The sequence below is a fragment of the Pelecanus crispus genome, chromosome 1, assembly GCF_030463565.1.
Source record: "Pelecanus crispus isolate bPelCri1 chromosome 1, bPelCri1.pri, whole genome shotgun sequence".
Classification (NCBI taxonomy): Eukaryota; Metazoa; Chordata; class Aves; order Pelecaniformes; family Pelecanidae; genus Pelecanus; species Pelecanus crispus.
In genome coordinates, this window is record NC_134643.1 from 203,823,572 (window position 1) to 203,841,444 (window position 17,873).

Sequence of the window (17,873 nt, forward strand, 5' to 3'; positions counted from 1 at the left end):
TACTGTATCTGTGTGTGTATATATAAAAAACTAATTTCTATATATAAATAAATAAAACAGTATAAAAAGGAAAAAAACCAAACCCTGTATTTACTCTTTTCTTTCAACAATTTTTTGCTCTCTTTCCTTTCTTTCTTGTCAGATCTTAACTTAGAAATCCTTCCAAATTTAGCTCTAACATTAAGCATTTTTTATGGAAGAATGAAGTTGAAATACAGTAGGTAAAGACGTTACAGAAATCTGATCCAATGTGTTTTTACCAACTTAATTGTTGTTCAGTTCTGTAGTTTTTGCTTTTACTTCTCAGCTGTGAAATCACTTCATTCTTCTGGTGCTATCAGCAGTTACAGCAGTGAGGAGCTTCAACAATGTGTTGTTTAAATAGAAGATCTGTATAAATAATATTGATTATCAACACTGATTATAGAAAATGTTATGAACAATTTATGGGTTTTACTGGGGGGATTTTCACATAAATTGCCAGAACAGAAGTTTGGAAAAAAGCAAATGAGTGATGGAAAAACAATAACATTTATAAGATAGGAGGAGTTATTTCCTTAATTTTCCAGCTGATGAGTAGGTGCATATAAAAAGACAGACGTCAGATTGCTTTTGCTATCAGGATATAATATGTTTTTCTGTAGTTCAAAGCTTAAGTTCTATCCTTGTTTAATAATAAACTTATTCAGTTTTCTGACTTAAAATTAGCCTGCCTCTCAAATTTGAAATAAAATGGAAGCAAGGTGGAATAACCAATCATTTAATCAGATATTAAAAATGTATTTAAATATACTTCAGTATTTATTTATTTATAAAATTGCATTTAAATAGATTCATAAAACTCTTTATTGGAAAAAATGCTCTGCCTTAACACAAATTGAAGAGGATTAGGATTTAATAAAGTGAATTACTGTTTTCTGTTTGAGGGGGAAAAATATTTTCCCGCAAGGTTTTGCTTTTAAAACTACCGTCTTTCTTCCCACATGTTCTCAAATATGTTCTGCATTGTTCTAAAACAACTCTAATCTTTAATCCCATTATCTGTAAACTTCCTTTGTTTACTGAGGGATTTTTTTTCAGATTATTAAATCATTTTATATACAAATACTCCTTTTCTTGGTGCATACCGTAAGTCTCCATTGCGTGCCCAAGGCAGTGCCGCAAATGAAGCCGACTGACATCAATTATTGATGATGATTCTCTGTACACTGGGAAGTGAAATCGAGTCTCTGGTCTGAATTCGTGGTTTGTTTCAAACATAGGGTAATGAGAGCAAGTGCAGGGAGACACCGGAGCGCATGCAGTGATTTGCAGCATAAGCACAGACAAGTTAACTCAAGAGCATATGGGGTTGCGAAGATAAAATGGTTGGAGCTGAAGTTGTCTTGTGCTTTTAAAGATCTTGGTCAATATGTTTTCCTGGTACCCATACACCAAAATGAGAGGAGCTATTTTCTCTCACTGTGCTGGTGATATTTCGTTACGCTGGGGCACGGGATAGCACTTAACAGGAGGGAGGAGCCCCTCCATCCCAGTTCTCCATCCCACCTAAGTGTGGCGTGATCCAGTTTGCTCCGACTCCATCAGACTTCACAAGCTAAAATTGTACTCTGTATTTCTCATGCACCAATAACTTTCTTTCAGTGGTTTTTTTTTAAGTGTGAAATCAAGCAGCCTAACTTGGGAAATGTGCTTGCGCATCCTTCACGCTATTCCCTTTTGCGTCCATCCTTTGCGCGGGACAGGGCTGCCGGGGAAAAAAAGCTTCTGAACAGAAACCAGCAGCTGGGTTACAACGCAGGTTCAGGAGGGGTGGGGAAAACTGAAGGGCTGTGGTTAAGCTAAAAAGTGGCATTTCTTAACTTTGTAAATTAGCTTGCAACCCGAATCATCGCGTTTTGACGTTGCTACATGTAATTTTTGATGTTGTCTTTTTCACTGACTGCAACAGTTGCAGCAACTGCGTCATCAGTAAAATCCTTACTGCTTAGGAGGTTTAAAAGGAGCTGGCAATGCTGCCCGAGCTACAAGACAGCTTAGAGGCAGCAGAAAAGTTTGTTGTCCTGTAGAGGAAAAGTGGTCCGCTTGTTTTTTTTTTTTTTTTTCTGGAGGACAAAATGATCAGTGAGGATTTGGGTCCAGCCAGGTTTTCCTCTGCTGCAAGTTCTTTTCAATGCTGGCAGCCTCTTGCGGGTTCAGCTGCCTGGGTTTCCCTGCAAAGCGTTAGCTCTTGGGTATTGTTTTGGCAAGCGGTCTTCAGGCTTTTTTGAAGAACAGGCAAGGGAAATAGAAATTTTTTCAAAACCCAACGTGGAATTTCTTGGGACAGAGCAAGCTGTGCCGGCAGATGAGGATTTTGCATGTTTGAAGTTGTCAGAATCTGTCGTAGGCAAAAAGGTCAGAGGTGAATACAGGAGTCCAGTGTTTCCCCATCAGGACTGCCCCTCCATCCTCTGGAGGCAGGAGTTCAAACGCCAAATGTAGTAGGGGGAAGTAAGAAGTAAACAAAATAGGATGCGTCTTTGAAGGACAAATCGGTGTGGTGAGAGCTTCCCGTGCTGGCAAAAGCCTGAGTAAGCAGGTGGGGCTGGCAGCGTGCCCTGAAGGTTAATGTAGTCGGTCACCAAGTCCGAGGGGGAGATGGAGCCCTCCCTCCCTTCTGCCGGGGTTCTCAAGAAGGATGCTCTGAGAAGGCTTCTGGCCGCTGCCTCTCGTTTCACCTTGGGTGCTGGGAGAAAGAAATGGTAGCTAGGACCAAGACGATGCACGGCTCAACAAAAAAATCGATGTATTTAGTACCGGTGGCGTTTTAGAACCACGTTGGCTTTGGTGGACTCCGAGCAGCAGCAGGGCTGGTGTTTCATTTCTTCTGCAGCTCAGCTGCCCGGGTGGGCTGAGACTCTGCCGTCCGCCCTCCCAACCACCTGAGCTGCCCACCGCGCTAGCTGAGGTTTTATGGTGCCTCTAAGGCTATTCCTGGATGTCAAGTCTATATTGGAGAAATACTGCCAAATTTTTTTTTTTTTAGCGCTAATGCAGGAGAGGTCTAGCTGAGCACTGAGACAGTGATATTGTTAATTTTCCAGGCTCTTTCTATCTTACTCTCAGCTGTCCCTAGACATCCTCACCATTTTATGTTTCCTCTCTAATGGCATGAGCCAGGATGTCATAATATCCAAGATCAAATGTACCAGAAAATATAATAAATTAGAGTCTGGCTAGCAGAGTAATTGAAGAATAAACTGAATTTTAAACAACACAAGACTGCGTTCTGAACTGATTGCTATGCACAAAATGCACTGAAGGAGTGCAACTTCATGTAGATTTACAATTGATGGCAGCATTTCCTAGATTGCTACTGGTAATAAAGAAAGGAAAACGGTTTGAACTTTTGAGTTAGTACCGCAACATAATATTGCAGCAATGGAGAAGTACCATTCTAGTTACACTGCAAAGTAATTCTGGAAGAAAAATTTCCTTGGTGCATTATTTATTTATTTATTTAAGAGGTTTACATGTATTTAGCAATTCTGGAGTTTACAAAGTCGCAAAGTGAACGTAGGCTTTGCCATGCAAAGAACTAAATTTGTCCTCAACTCCTAATGTAATTCTTCTAGAAGAAATTACTTAGGAAAGGTAGCAGTAGACTGGATTCCTCTCAATTCAGAAGACTGAGTTTAAGGACGTTTGGTGTCCTTAAGGAATTCTGAGGTTGTTTGCCAGGTCAGTTTTATGGCGGATAGGCTGCATATTTTGTTTGAACAATTTTCTTGTAATTTTTATTTCATTAAAAACAGGTAACGCACATATATAAGACATTTTTAAAATAACCCTCGAGCTGTGGTGCTAGTAGAGATGGCATAAGAATTTCTGGTTTTGTGAGCTAGAAGTTACCTCAGCTGAGCCCTGAAAGCTGAGCATCCGTGTTCTCCGGGTCTCTTGAAATGTGAAGTGAGACAGCGGTGGTGGAAGCCACCCTGAAAGCTGCTCTTATAACCAGAAGTCATGGGAAAGCCTCTGAAATGCAAATAGTCAGTAGCAGGTATTTGCTAAAAGGTAACAAATGTTGTTTGAGCTGCCAGATTGAAGAATCTGAGTGGACCGTATGAAAGCGGGTCCTGTGCAGAGACATTGGTGTTGAGGTAGTCAAGCTGCTGATGTGCAGAGAAACCTGAAAAACATTTTTGACCATACTTTATTTTCTATTCATCCTAATTTTGAGAATGCAAAGGAAATTTTGTAGGGATGAGATTTTTGGTGGCAATAATTCAAGCTCAAGTAAAGGCTCTACCACTTCCAAAATTACATTCTGCAGTGGAATACCAACGGATGGAAGGGCTCTTCAGCGGTAGAAATCAAACATAAGCCATCTTTGGTGGCAGGGAGGGCAGGAAGGCAAAAAGGTAGTACTACTGCACTGAAAGAATCTAATTTTGTAGTGATAAGCAATATGATTTGTTTAAGTGAATACTTTAAAGGTTTAAATTGTATTTAAACATGAAATGGTATTGTTTATTTTCATAATTGTAAAATTTAAATAAGGTTCTCTACCAGGAATGGTAATGAAATACATTCGATTTTTAAACTAATTTTATAAAATATGAAAAAAGGTAGCTCTTGTGAATTAAATACTTGAATATATACAGTAAGCTTTAGCATTATTAAACTAATTCAAAGTGCTGTAAATCCCTTGATTTAAATTACTTCACTGTGCCATGACCTAGTGGAAGCAGAAATTAATCTAGAAGATGCAATTAATAAACTACTTACATCCCCCATGTAATATTTGAAATGAATCATTTTTCGGTATGTATTTTGATCACTTAATAACTTACCTCCTCGCGTCCATCCCGTGTCTCCATTGAAGTGGGCTGAGGGATCAGCGGGAAGCAGGAGGGAGGAGGTCCGGCTGCTGCCTGCCCCTCCAGGCTGCTGGGGAGATAGTAAGGGCCAGTTTCATAAACAAGCCACAGTCCACCACGGCTCTGGCTCTTCAAAGTTTTGTAGCAGAAAGCTTGGGAGAATGGTGTTATAAAGGAAAAAATAATCTGCCTATCAATAGGGGACAATAGGCAGCATTCAACCCATTTAAAAAGAAACAAACTTGAGCAGTAGAGGAATTCCTACAGGCAGGTTTTGAGAAGGGTCATCTTCAAGATCTGATATTTCTGCTCTCTTCAATGGCAAGTTCTGCTATTTTGTGGAAAAATCAGAGCTGAATTTTCCCTGAAGTGGAAAATTCAGAGCTCTCCTGTCCTACTGAGGTTTCCCTGTTCCTCTTCCCCTGTCCTGCATCCCAGGTGACTTTTGGTGAGTTACTCAAACACCATTTATCTTTGAGAGCTTCCCCAGTGGAATATGACACTTGTAACACATATTTGTACAATTAAGCCTTTCTCAGGCTGCGGGTGGTCTCTTTTCTAATGCTTGTTACCTAGTTAAGCTAGCGCATGAAATCTGCGTACCATGGACCTGCTCTTACTGCAGGTAAGACCACTTGAGAAATTTTGAGTGCAGTTGTTAGGGTTATATATAATGGGTAAGCGGAGTTCTTTTAAGGAGTCGTGGAGCATCTTTTTCTTTCAAAATATATTAGTGGCATGGAAGAAGGCAAGCGTTTCTGATAAAGTTTATTGCAATAGTAAATGTTAGAAACAAGCCAGCAATTCCAGATTGTTTTGGAAGCTGCAGGCAGTTGAATGATATATTACAATTTAAGCAATATATTTTCTGTAACACTTAGAAGCAGAAAATCTAAGCCATTTTCACAGGGTGAATGCATCCTGGAAATACGCAGCAGTCGTCATGATTAACCATTGGAAAACAGCTCTGTGTTCAGTCCCACAGTAAGATGCCTGAGGATCCTTTGAGGAAGGATGAGTAAGGGAGTATTAACAAGGGACCCAAAGGTGCTGTTGCTGGGGTATGGGCCACAGGCGGGTACCTGGGACCTGCCGGTTTCTGATGTGAATGCTCTTAAAGAGTTAGCACATGAAAGCTGGAAAGACTTAAAAAGAAAAAAAAAAATTAAAAAAGGTAAAAAAATTGTTAGAGGCTGCTTTATGGTATTTATTCAAGAACCCTTCTTTCCTCATCTTATTGGTAAATAAACAGTAGTGCATAAAAGTGATGGGAGGTTTCATCATTTTAAAGAGATGTTTACATATCCGGTGGCATTGCTGACAGGCAGCTAATACAGCTAGGTAGGCCTGGTAATGGTTTGCTACACACCGAGTAAATATCATAAACACTTGAGGATGGGAAGCCCTCAGGAACAGTAAACATGACTAGCTAATACCAATAAGTAAAGATTTCCCTGTTGGATGGAAAATTGCAGAAATGTGTATTTAATGTGCACACACAAACTAATCGCTTCAGCTAGATAACGTCGTGCAGTGATGCTGTTGGGATCAGCACTTAATGGTACAATTTCTGTTAAGGAATGCTTTTCCTGTAGTCGGTGGGCAGGGAGCCAACGCTACATGAAGTCATTGATGTCATCGCAGGGCTGCTGACAGGGGGGACCAGAGATCCTGAGACCGGGGTACGAGGCAGCCGCGTCCATCCTCGCGTGCCGCTGCGGTGCCGGACCGCTGAGGTTCATTTTATGGTGTGTTGTTGAGTCCTGTAAGGAAAGTCTTTTAGTCTGGCGATCGGCTTTCCGGTGGAGACTGCTATGCTTGAAGAATCTCTTCCGTCTGTTATTTTAAATTATGTGTGCCCCAAAGCAGGTATAAATGAATGCTCCTAGCGTGTCCATTAGATAGGGAGATGGACAGCTCATAAATTCAGATGTTGCTCTGTTTCATGTTCAGTCAAATAGACTTTGATTGTTGTAGTGTAGCAGCACAAAGGCATTTTGAGTTTTGTGACTGCAAGAAGGAATATTAATTCATTTCAGCTTTATCCCTGAGAAGTCCCGTGAAAAAAAAGAGAAAGAGCCTTTCACATATTTTGTTACATTGTTTTCCTACCTTGGTAAAAGCTGCTTCTCTTCAGCTTTAATAAAGGATGTAGTAGCTGAAAGGAAGCTTTTCCCACATGAAGGAAAAGGGTGAGAAATTGCAAAATGAGTTTACGAGATCGTCAACAGAAATACTTCGTGGGGCTTACAGAGGATCCCTTTGTATGAAAGTCAAAGAACTACAGATATAAACTAAGTCCCTACATGAGGCGATCGCTTGTTTGAAGTGGCATACCAATAAATATTTCTTTTCCTCCCAGCTTTTCCGCGTTTTTGAAGAGGGCATGGAAAAAGCTCATCAAAAGAGTTCATAAAGGTTAAGACCTTTATGGTTGTCAGTGACTTTGAGGTTCTTAGGTAAAGGCATTAAATAAGTGGAGTATACAGTGACTATGTCATGGGCAATACGTTGTTCTGTCACACCTTACAAGGTGAAAAATGTCATGAGTTCAAAACGTGTTTTCTCATATTTATGCACAACATAGAACAGCACAATTGCTCAGCTAAATAAACAGGACATTTTCAATTATAAGGTGCCATTACCTTTGTGTGTTCTTGTCATTTATGAAATCAGTGGGTGGTTAATTAAATTGCTCCTTTGGACTCTTCTGAAGGCTGTGTTTTAATTATATTTTAGTGGTGGTGTGCACATTTCTCAACTTTTTAATGAGGGTAAAAGTTCTTTACCTTTTCCTTTGGAAATACATATTTTTTTCTTGAGGTTAGTATAATATGGGGTTTTGTGGTGGGTTTTTCTTTCTTTCCAATAAAATCTCACTGTTCAGCTGCTCATTGGAATCATGTTGTGTGCTTAGTTGAAATCAAATCTTAAAATCTTAATTTTCCTGCTGCAAAGCACTCCTAAAGCTGCAGAGTCTGTGTGTTAAGCCCCATGTTGATGGAGCGAGTAGGTTCACCACTCAGGAGAGGAACATGCTTCCTTCAGCCGTTCAGGTCTTTTGAAGACATGGCCCCTGAAGGCAATTTTGGGGCTCAAACCCAGAATTTCAGTTCAGCCTGCTGGCCGAGCAGACAGATCCTGGCTGTCCTCCTCCACCTTCATTGGTAGTGAGAGCAGTGCTGGTGTTTGGGGGTTCAGAGGGGACCTTGCGGTGGCAGGGCTGGGCTGGGGAGCAGCTTTCGTGCGGCAGGGCAAGGGCTCTGCTTTTACCTCTTCCCTTTGCTGTGTGGTGTTTCACCACGCCATTTCACAGTACAGCTAAGATCCCCACGTTAAAAATCTTGGTATCTTAGCAAATGCCATTTCCAGCCATGACTTTCTTTTTATTTTAATTAATGACACTTGCATGCTAAAGGAAGCCCATGTAGGTATAGTATTGGTATGTTGACAGAGGAACGCTGTAGCCAGGATTGGTTTATGTTGGTTCTCCAGATGAAATGGTATATTACAGGCAAATGCTCAAACCCAAAGAAAACGCCCCTAGCCTAGTGTAAATATCGTTGACACCATCATTTTAGTGCTGTTGGAAATGCCTCTAGCAGAGGTCAAAAATCTCATGGGAAGGAGCAGAATGGCCCTTGCTTCTGACCGGACAATTTGTTTAACTGGTCTGGTGGCCTCACCAGGGGTGATGTCTCATGTAGGCCATGACAAGAAGGACATCAGTCCTCTTCATTATGCTGTTTATCCAAGTCTGTTTGTTTAAGACCATGCCAAGCCAAGAAAAGTCAAGAAAAACAGGTTTTGGTACTTTTTTAGGTGGGTAATTTACTTTGCAATCATGTTTTCTCAAGCGGAGGGTGATATAAGGACCACCCTGAAGTCTTCTGTAGCATCCACTGAGACCTCAAACTGAACCCTTCACTGCTGGAGCATACTTGTCTACTGCTGATTTATGGTGGTGTTTGTAGGTTTAGGGGTTTTTTTAATCCACTTCATGGAACTAAGTAGGCGAAGGGAGAGGACGGTGTCTTGAGGGATATGGTGGTTACCACATTTAGCCAGCTGTAGGCTCTCCTCATGTCATTTTTATTACGACCAGTATAATGGAAAAACAATACTTGAGTATTCAATTTGAAAGTGCAGTTATTGAAGTCGGATGTACTGGACTTTATAAAAGCTGCCATGGAAGACAGTGGTTTGTAGTTTGTGAGTCTGCAAATATGCAGTGTATCTAGTATTCAAAAAGCCATGAAGTTAGTTAATTTGAAAGAAAACCAGAATACTCTTTTGGGTTTTTTTTTTTCCTTCTTCTTCCTTTTTTTAATTGACAAAAGCAGAGTAATTTCAGGATGTAAAACTGACTTTCTGCACTGACTACCCCTCTAGTATTGAGATACTGAATTATAAAACTATACAGAAATTGAGACTTTTTCAGAAAGTGTGCAGTTTTGAGAACAGTTTCAACATCTAATTTTAATTTTCTTTTTCAAAAAGCAGAATTTTCTTAAATAGAGGAGGAGAGGAAAGAAAAATAATGTTCTGTAATTCAGTTTATTGCTTTTCTTGCAAACATAGTGTTGCTTTATGGAATATTCATAGCACATAGCACATGGAGAGCATGACAGAGACTTGAAATGTCCTGTATGTGTTGTAAAGCCGCTGTATATGTGGAGTTATTGTAAGTATTCCTGCGTGTGCGATACCCGCACATGCTCGCCGGGTGTGCTTACAAAATTGTGATGTGCTAGATGTAGCAGCACCATTTCATTATGCATTCATGAGAAATTGCTGGCGACATTTTAGCCTGCGGTTAATTTTAATGTTAGGTTTAAGATTTGAAAAGGACACAGTGTAAGAGAGTGCCTGCAGATCTTTTACGCTGGCTTCTGCTCTGGTTAGTATTTACTGAGCCACAGCTATTAGGGCTTCACTCGTATTCGTGTGAGGTTAGGTGATTAGTTGAATTTACTGCTTTAAGTAAATCGGACCCCGAGAGCTGCTTAGTGGTTATAGGAGGGGCTGGTCCTGTTTTAATTACCCACCGGTGAATTAATTTGTGTATACCAGCATGCCAACAACCTTTTTCCTTGAAGTTCCCTGTTGTCATGTGATATCCCCTCCTCCAGGAGAACAACAGTATATTCTTCTTTTCCTTTATGTTGGGCAGGTGTGCTGTGCTCCCTCCTCGCCTCCGCTGGGATGGAAGGGTAAGGAACGTAGACTAAAAAGCTGATGAAGAGAAGGGGCTGTTGTGCTCTGTGTTGCAGGTTTTGTAACAAATCCTTGGTGTTGGCTGCTGAGGAATCATACCTGGGTGTTTCCACGGCTCCACTCGGCATTTTAAAGATGCTCTTCTTCAGAGGCTGGATGCCAAGTGCTTAATTGCAGGTTAGACCCTGTGACAAGACTTGCAAACAAGAAACGAAGGGAATGCTTTCAATACGGCTTGTTTTAAATGCATAGGCTATTCTAACCCAAAGTGTAAACTGAGTGTCTCTTGAATTAGCTGGTTTGTGCTTTTTGTTTAAATTTTGGGGTTTTTTTTTGCATTTCTCTTTCTGAGGTTTTTTCCTAAATTATGTGGTTCTCTGATATGTTGTATTTAACAGGTTGATGCTTTGCAAAATGAATCTAAATTTCTCTTGCATGAATACAAAGGCTCTTTGCGGTGATTTGCATGTATGTATATGAATTTTTAAAGATTAAAAATTTCAGCTTTGCTCAGTTGTAAAATTCAAGTTTAAAAACACATTCCGTGAATTACATGAGATTTCTGACATCTTTGTAGTCAGAAGGTGAGAAGGAAGGGGAAGTGAAATAAAATTAAACATTTATGCTGATATAAGCAGAGGTCAGTGCACGTTCTGGCTGAAATTAAACCAACATTCTCCTTTCTCACGGCTATTTGTATTTTTTATAAATGCATGAGATGGGTATGGAGAGGATGGCTGGGAAATAAGCTCTTAAATGCAAAAGCTCTTTGGTCTCCTAGGATACCTATGTAGTAATAGTTTTACAATTATCCATAAGGTTTTCCAATAGGCATCCTAGAAACCCTGATAAACTTCCAGGTAACCTTTATAACCGCCTTGCAAAAAAAGCTTCTCATTTTGTTGAGCGTTGTGCAGTGCATGCAAACTTTAAGTAACACAAGTCCTCTGGTTAAGACTTGTTTTAAAAACAAAAAGGGATGATATACTTCAGAAAAACAGAACGAGAAACAGAAGATCATTCATGCATTTGTTCCTTCTTTTTCCTAAATCTGTTTGCTTTCAGGACTTCTTGCTAGAAAAATAAAAGTTAAGAGCTCGAGTGTGTAGGTATTTTGATGTAACTGTACTTAATGTTTTCAAGTGGAAATGTTTGTCCCAGAAGAATAATTCCTGTTTTGCCATTTTTCTACGATTTGGGGAGGGGAAGGAGGGAGAGGGAAAAATGGGAGAGCAAGTGAGACGTCAGGACTGGCTGTTAGGAGGTTTTTTAATTGAAAATTTGAAATTGTTGGTGAGGTTCAGTGGTTTCGTTTGTGTATTTTCTTACCCTAAGCATGCTGTATACCAATGTTTGCAATAATTATTTGGGACAAGGTTTTATAGCTAGTTCATCTCATGCTTTGACCCCCACTTTGCAGCTAAATAGGAATCTCTGAGCCAAAGTGTCCCCTCAGTTGCATTCACAGGTCTGAAGGGAGTCAGGAGGGCAGTGGAGAATGTGGGTCTCCAGCCAGCCAGAGCCTCAGCAGATGAGCTGTTCTCCAGCATCCAAAAAAAAATCCATCTTCTGTTTCATATGGGAAGGGTGCAGTGATTTATTTTCACTTAGTGAAAAAAACCAAGACTCTTTGTAAACCCCTTTAGCTTTAAATTTACTTCCACTTAGTAGTAGTGATTGGCTGAAGTAAAAGCAACACAACATGCTTTAAAAACAAAATAAGTGTCAGTTCAGAATTTAACCTTATTGAAACTCTCATGTTCAGTTAAACCGGTTTGTATGGACAAGCAGTAAATATATTTCCTGTTCTGAAGTTCATAAAGGGAAATGTATGCAAATCACTTCTTTTAGCCAAAGTACGTTATATTATTGCAGTAGCTTTCTAGTGTAACTTCTTGGTTCTGTGAAAGATTTTGCCTTTTCCATCTTAAAATTGTTCAGCTAGGATGGCCTTTTCAGGACTCTTTCCCTATATGTTTTCTTTACATTCACTCAATATATGGAGGCAGACTAGTTGCCTGGGATTTTATTTATTGTTTCTCTGTTCTCGTCCCATATGACTGATAATAAGAGACAGTATTGCTTGTAGTTGAGTATACTGCTTTTAAAGTAAGATGTCTCCTTTGAATTAATATCTCATCATGTTCTTGACTGCACTTCTGGTTTTCAGATTGCACACCAAAAGGACAGGATGAAGGCTTTTAATTACCCTGTTTGCCCACCTCTTGGTTCATTAAAGTGGAATGATTAGCTTCTTAACTCTCAAAGCCAGTGAAAATCAATCTGGTTTTTATTGCAATATTAAACAGTTCTTTACAGAAATGTGAAAAGTTGTTTTTCTGACCCAAATGTCTGTGTCTAGCTGGAAACTAATAACCATAGAGCAGACTACTTTTTTGTGTGGATTCCGTCATACTTCTCTGTATTATAAGCTTAATGCAGAAGGGACCCTACTCAGGATAAAGTGTGCACTCCTTTCCTAGGTATTTCTTAGCTTTTTAGCGACCCTGCCAGCTGAAGATGGCTTGTGGCATAGTCTCTTTGACCCGCTAGACCCTGTTCCTGTGAGCCACTGGACTGCTCTGAACTTGCTAGTAAGTTTGAGTCGTGTCTTCCAAGATCTGGATTTTATGAACGGGCAGTTTGCAGGCGAACTTCAGACTGATTCCTTGAATCCCCATTGTTGCCGATAGGAGCAGAGAAGCTTGGAAGTACATTCTTTCCAAACACTCCATTGCATGCAAGTGCCATTGCATTAAGTTCACCTGGCCTCACCAACACAGCAGCTGCTGCTGCTGCTGCTTCTGTGCGAAGGGCAGGCAGGTGTCTGCAGCAGCACTGGGCCTTGTCTATCCCATGGGAATGTGAGTCTTAATCTCACAGAGACAGCATTATCTTTTGGGTTCATTTGTACGGCTCCCAGTGCGGTAGGAGCGTTGTCTGTGATGGTTGCTGGCTCTTGGACAGTACAGCAATTAAAGAAAAAGGTTTATGAAGTTTAAAAAATGTTTCATCTAAGTATCTGGCATAAAACATGTGAAAGTGTTTAGCGTGGGTTAAGAGTAACAAAAAAAAAGTATGGAAATAAATGAGAGTTTGAATTTTTTATGTCTGTGAACCTAACCTAACTTGTTGAGAAGTGCTTGGTTTGGGAAAATGAGCATTGTGGTTAGGGAGCGCAAAGTAGATGGGCACTCCTGAGGCTGAATTGTCTGCCTCTTAAAGACCTTTTTCCAAAAGCAATGCTAATGAAGTAATATCCTTCAAAGCAAGACTGGTATTTTAAGAGCTAGCTCTTAAGGGTTGAATACATAGAATAAATGAGGAAGTGAAAACTGTATCATCCCCCACAGAATCTCAAATGCAAAATTTCAGCGTGCTGAGAAGAGATTGGACAGGGAGGAGGAGGAGGAGAAGGTTGGCTCCTTCCCAATGTAGCATGCTTCTGTCAGCCTCTATTGCTGGAGCCATTTTGACCATGGATACAGAAAAGCGGTGCCTGAAGTTAGGAATCTGAATGTCCTAGCTGGTGGGGCTCTTTAGCGCATCGCTCCTTTCCCACTCTCTTCCCAAAATGTGGTGAACCAGAATTCCCTACTGATGTGAGTAAATGTCTTCTGTATGTTTTGCAAATTCATGATTAAGTATCTGAGAACCGAAATGCATTTTTCTTTCGTAATTCTAGGCCTTCGGGTTTTTAACACCACCTCTTGTTTGCTAGGCGAGCGTAGCAGTTGGAGCCCTGATGCCTCCCTGCTCCACCAAACTTCTCCTGACCCTTCCCCCTGCTTGCTGGTAGGACAAGTACCCTTCTCTGAGCACTTAACCCTCTTGTGCTTTTATTGGACAATTTTATTCTAGTTTGTTTATTTACAGTTATATAAATACATGCGTTCTATATAAATACTGCATATGGCTGCCAGTTTGGTGTTTTACACAGGTGCTACCGGTTATGTGTCAAATTTTTTATTTGATTTTATTTAATTTGTACTACTGACTTAGAAGGTAGTGATTTTCATTTGTCTGCCTTTGTTTAGGAATCTTATTTTTTTAAACAAAGAAAACGAGATGACCGAGGGAAGTGGACAGAAATGCTGTGCTCACTCCTCCACATTATTTATTCTGCAGGGGGGAGGTAGAAGATTGCTGCTTAATATTTAGCCCCTGTCACTCATCTGAGAGCACATACCAGGACCTGTTGGCTGCCTGCGTCTTACTATGCATCTTTGCTAACATTTTCACTTGAATCTTAAAAGACTGTTTTTCAACAGTACTCCTACTGAAGTAGTTTCTTTCTAAGAGCACTAACAGGATTCAGGGGACGCACTGCAGCAGCCAAACTTTGCACCTCAGGCAGATAAGTAACTGCACTGTAAAAGCCTCCCTATCTGATAGGTGCTGAAATTCCATTTTTTTATATATATATGTATGTGTGTATATATTTAACATGCAGTCAGCCAAGCTAACTGCAGGGGGGTTGGGCTCGATGATCTCTCAAGGTCCCTTCCAACCTAAAGCATTCTATGATTCTATGATTCTATGTAATTGAAATAAACAACTGGCAAACATGGTTAGGGGATAAACGTTTTAGAAACATTTGGGGTTTTTTTGGTGGTGGTTTTTTTTTTAATTCAACAAATGTTGTCTCCACCCTTTCTTGGTGGCTGTGGAATTACAAGGGCTGAAGTGGAGAATATATGATTCCTATAGCTGGGGTGAAAACAAATGCAGTGTTGTCTTTGCTTCCAATATTCTTTCTCTGTCAAATCTGTATAACCAGACTTGACTTTACATAGTCAATTCAATGTCCGCTTTCCCTCTCTGAATCCTGTCTGGAGGCCCCAGATCAAGTACTAGTCTACTGTGTATGTAAAGACCTGTTTACATACAAAATATTTAAATGTTTTTTATTTAAGATACTATTTGTATATGTAAGACTACAGCTTCTAGGTCTAACATGTTCTCATTATGTAAATTCTGATGATGCATGGAGCCATTTATTTTCAGTATCTGTGTACACAGTACATCTATTTGAGGTATGGTACATGTACATAGAGAGAGCATAAGCAGAAGATCTCAATGTAAAGTTTTTATTTTCTGACAAGCGTCCTACAAAGTAATATGGTGGTATCCTGTATAAATGTACAAGAGCATGAGGACAGGTCACGTTCTGCCTTTCCTGTGTGCTGAAAGCTGGGTCGGGCAGCTGCCTCTGAAAATAACCTTTTTACGTGGATCAGAAGGAAATTTCTCCCTGGAAATTAGGTGGAAATTAGCAGCAAAGTGAAATGTCTGCAGCAGAGTTAATAAGGAGAGGCGCAGTCATTGCCTAAAGCATTAAGAATCAGAGAACTTGCCTTTATGGTGGAGTTAATTCAAGTGACAGCTAGCGGATGGCATCTTAATGTCATTCCCAGGCACAGGTAGGGACTGCTCAGGCATCCAGTGCTTTTGGGACGAGCCACCTGCTTGCCAAGGGGTAGCCGGAGCCAGCACAGCTTTCTGCTGCTCGCCGGTCGCACTGGGCTGCAGACCAAGTGGGGCGGTTTCGCAGGTGAAGCAGTCGATCTGCCTGCGGTACCCTGGCTCACGAGCAAGTCATGGCTCCTGGCTAATTTGGCCAGCGTGTAGGTAGCCGGAGTTAAACACCGTTTTGACTGCAGGCTTGAGAAGGCTTTTATTTTCTTCTTTTTTTGAAGAGTCCTGCTGTAGTGATACTTGTTTTCTTTCATTAGGGAGAAAAAAAGCCGTCTCTAGGCAGGGCAGACCTGTTTCGGGGATTGCCTTAGCTCTTCAAGTGATGCTCCTGAGCTGCCGGGGTGCTGTTTGGCAGGTTGAGGCGGGAGGCTGAAGCTGCAAACCTTCTGTCTAGACCACCCGCTGCACTCTTCCTCCCATACTTTCAGGTGTCTTCCTCTGGCCATGGGTTGTCATGGGTTCCTTGCAGCCGATGGGCGCTTGCTCCCATGGAGGACTCTAACTGCTTTCCTGCAGAGCAAGGACAACCTGTGGCTTATCATATATCTGAGCCGTCTCTAAAACGTGTCCTCTTGCCTCCATCTCGCACAGATCTTAGAAATCCTTGTTTTGAGAGAGATTGTTCTTTTTTGTTAGCTTAGTAGGGGACAGCTTCATCTTTTCATTATGTGGCTGAGCTAAAGAACTGCTTAGTAACAGCGTAGTTTACCTTTCAAAATAGCTTTCCATCATCACTCGGGTTGTGGTTGATGGGGGAAACCAGCCGTAACACGTTAGACAAGGTGGCATATGCCCAAAGGAAGAGATGGGGCTGGTGTTTTTCCCTGAAAATGGTTAGTCTTGCGATTTAACTACCCAGCAAGTTCTTTTATCCTTCTTTCCATCCCTCCACCCCCGGCTTTTCTCTGTCATCAAAGCCATTTTGTGATTAATCCAAGTGTTGTCTCCCTGAATTTTCTCCATACACACCCGTAGGGATGGGGGCTGGTTATACAGAAGAGCAGAAAAAGGGAACATAGCTCACCGCTTCCCTCTTATTTTCTTTGAATCGCTTCAGCTCCTTCAAATTTGAATTAATCAAATCAAATTCTCTCTGTGCATACACAGGAACCAGCTACGTTTAATCTAGTTAAGTGTTTTCTGTTCATCCACAGAAGTCCCCGTTTCAGGGCAAAGCGCGCAGGGGAGGGCTTTCCAGAAGGTTTAGCATCTTGATGGACAGCTTTCCGCTGCCTTCATCTCTCCAAACAGAAAGGGTGGCACATATGGCAAGGGGCTGGTGGACAGATTGCACTGCAGAAAATAACCATGGCAGATAAGCAAATGTTTTACTCTTTCTTGCCTTTCTCCTCTGCTCCATCAGTGAGAAGAAAGCCTCGCTAATTGTCTCCTTGTCATGGATTTTTGACTGTTGGGGTGCATTTTTCCTCCCACTGGATGTAAAAGCCCACCTGTTACAACAGCAGTAATGAGACACTGCTTTCTTTACGCTCTTTGCGCTAGGAAGGAAATTTGTCTTTGGCTTTACCAGCAGGTAAGTGTGGGTTATTTTAATTTTCATTGCACTTTGCTTCTTTTTTTTTTTTTTTTTTTTTCCACTGCTGCAAAATTCCAGAAGGGATTTCGGAGCTTGAAGGAGGTTTCGTGGAGAATTTTTTTATATGCTCAGGCCTAAAAGTTGCAAAGCTGCTCAGTTGTTTGCAGACCTGGCAGCGTCTCGAGCCCCCAGGTACTTGTCCCACATGTGGGGGTTCCTGCGGTGGGGTAGCTTCTGGCACCAAGCAGGGTTACCCCCCAGAAACAGGCTTTTCTCTTTCCACTTAGCAGGAAATTGAACGTACCCACAGAAAAGGGGGTGTCTTGCAAATTGTAAAGGCGGCCGCCGCCTCTTTTGTGAAACGGGATGGCAGAGAAGGGCAAATACCTGTGAGAGAGACTTTGAGTGAAGTGGGCAGCAGTGGCTGCCGTGCCTGCGGAGGAGGGGGTGCAAGTTCGAGTCCTTTCTCCTCCGGGGGGTTCAGGCTTCCCGCAGGCCAGGAGAGCAGCCCGGCCATCTGAACCTGGGCGACTCTCATCTAGCTTGACTTGTGTGTTTTGTGTGTTTTATCTCTTCCTTTTCCAGCACTCCTCTTTGGTAGGAATATGCAAAGTTTAATCTGTAGATGCATAGATGTATCTTCGTTAAAGATTCATGTGCTTGTCTCCTTTGCTTCTATTCTGAGATGATTTATCGGATGTAGCTCTGTATTTGCTATAAAGAATGGATTCTTCGTTGCAGAGACCTCTGTAAGGTCACAATCCTCATCTTCCCTGTCT